The sequence below is a fragment of the Balaenoptera acutorostrata genome, chromosome 16 (genome assembly GCF_949987535.1).
Source record: "Balaenoptera acutorostrata chromosome 16, mBalAcu1.1, whole genome shotgun sequence".
In the NCBI taxonomy this organism is placed as follows: Eukaryota; Metazoa; Chordata; class Mammalia; order Artiodactyla; family Balaenopteridae; genus Balaenoptera; species Balaenoptera acutorostrata.
Window position 1 is genome coordinate 8540849 of NC_080079.1, and position 2550 is coordinate 8543398.

The 2550-nt window shown below is 47.5% G+C and overlaps 1 pseudogene; it reads left to right on the forward strand.

Moving 5' to 3' along the window:
• The first annotated feature begins 514 nt into the window (after positions 1-514).
• Positions 515-2245, forward strand: LOC103009861 (polypeptide N-acetylgalactosaminyltransferase 11-like; annotated as a pseudogene).
• The last annotated feature ends 305 nt before the right edge of the window (positions 2246-2550 follow it).

Sequence of the window (2550 nt, forward strand, 5' to 3'; positions counted from 1 at the left end):
GCGCTTCTGGTAAGTTCATGGTGGTGAGTAGCTGGACCGCATCCTTGTGAGCGAATGAGAGGGCCAGACCGGTGGAGAACAGGACTCGGAGGGGCTTCAGGCCTTGACAAGGACATGATCTTTGTCCTGAGTACAGTGAGAAACCACTGGAAGGTTCGGGAGGGGGTTGTGGGATGATCAGATTGATGTTTTAGACGGTCACTCTGAGCCGGGTGTGGGACGGGAGTAGATGAGGCCAGGACGGAGCCCAGACTCCTGATTCTGATTCGGTTGGTCTCGGGGGGAGGGGGAGGCATCAGTGAGATGTAAAAGTCCCCCACGTGGTTCCAGCATGGAGCCAGGGTCCTGGAGGTCAAGCTCCGGAAGTGTGGCCCCCAACCCACGACTGCCTCCCCAGAGATTCTCTCTCTCACGCCAGTTCACACCCAGCGTCCAGCACCAGTTTATGGCTCCAGCACCTTCTGGCCCAGGAAGTTGAAAGCAGCCCTTCAGCTATGCTGGGTCTACAGTGGGAAGTGTCACCGTGCGATATTTCTGTTGTGGATGTTCTTTTACACCTGTGAACTGGACAGTTTGGCTTTTTGTTTATTTCAACTTCAGTGAAGTGACAACCACTTAAGAATGTGCTCGTCAAGTTGTCTGGGCTCCATGGACTATTTCCTCCCCAAATTCTATCCCTGTTTCACTCGAGGTCCAAGTGGAGTATTAGAATCACAGTTCAAAGCCAACAAAATTGATGATGTGAGAGATAACCATACTGAAGATCCAGAAGAAGATAATGTGAAATTCTCTTCTGCATTGGGTATGATTTTTAATGAAAGTGATCAGGCATTGAGAGACCTGTGGTATCAGAAACATGCCTTCAATATGCTTCTCGGTAAGGGCTTGGCTGCCACAGAGATGCAGCAGATACAAGGAATGCAGCATGTACAGACAAGTCTGACTCAACGGATTTGCCAGTGGCTGGTGTTGCTATTTTTTTCTACAGTGAAGGCTTGTGTGCCTGGCCTGTGCGCAGCCTCCTAGACCACATGCCTGCCTGGCTTCTTCAGGAGATCATGCTTGTAGACAGTGATTTGAAAGGAGAACTAGATGAATATGTCCAAAACTACCTCCTTGGAAAAATTAAAGTAATAAAAAATACAAAGCGTGGGAGATTGATTTGAGGAAGAACAATCAGAGCAGCCGTGATGTGGCCGGGTCCTTGCTGGCCGTCATCTGGGAGGCCTAGCGGACGGTAGGATGCCTGGTGACCAGCACCATCAGTGCTGACCCTCGCCTGCAGCTCCTCCCCTGTGTTGTGAGGGGGCTTCAACTGGGGGCTGCATTTCAGATGGGGTCGTGCTCCCTTTTCCAAGCTCAGAGGACTGGAGGGAGATACTACACCAATAAAGTCATCTACAATTGCTGGAGGATTGTTTGCCATGACGAGAAACTATTTCATTGAACTTGGACAGTGTGACCATGGCATGGATATCTGGGGAGGAGAAAATTTCGAAATATCATTTCGGATTTGGATGGGTGGAGGTAAACTCTTCATCATCCCTTGCTCTAGAGTCGGACACATTTTTGGAAAAAGGCGACCATATGGTTCTCCTGAAGGCTAGGATATCATGACACGTGTGATGAGACTGGTTCATGTTTAGTTGGATGAATATAAGGAGCAGTATTTTTCCGTAAGACCTGATCTGGGGTCCAAAAGCTTTGGAAATATCAATAAGCATGTTGAATAGAGGAAGAAGTTGGGTTGTAAATCATTTAAATGATATTTGGATAATTTTTACCAAGACATGCAGATACCTGAGCCCAATGCCAAACCCTAGCAATCCATTTTTATCGAAAGAAGGTCAAAATGCCCCAAGTCCTTCCATGGGAAAGGCTCTGTCACCTCCAGATCAATAAGTGTCTGGCGGCCCAGGGCTGCCCAAGTCAGAAGAGAGGCCTAGGAGTGCTTAAGGGTTGTGACTACGGTGACCCTAATCAGCTCTGAATTTATAATGAAGAGCATGAATTGGTTTTAAATAATCTCCCTTGCCTGGATATGTCAGAAACTCATTCATCAAGTGCTCGCGAAGTGTAATGGGTCAGGAGGAGCCCAGCAATAGAATTTTGGGAAGAATAATTGGCTGTGCCAGGTGTCAGTTGGACAGTGCCTAAGAGTGGTCGATCTACCGAGCACAAAGGCTATGTTGCTATGGCAACCTGTGATGGCGCCTCCTCTCAGCGGGGGCATTTGGAGAGTTAACATGGACGCCGTGGCTGGGATGGTGATTCATCACACTGGTCCTCCTATGGAGATGCCTGAGAAGATTAGCAAAGGTGCGACAGCAAATATACTAGAGATTGGAGCACCAAGTGACCATCAGAAGGTGAAGAAGTGTGTTTCACCAAGACATTAAGGTCACTTCTGAGCTGCCGTTAAGGAATGTTTTGCTTATGACAGAAAACAAGAATACAATTTTAACTCTATTAAAGAGTCAAGTTTGTAGAGAAGGGCAAAACCCAGGAAACTGACATGCCTATTCAAATCTATTTACACTTCTTTTTAAC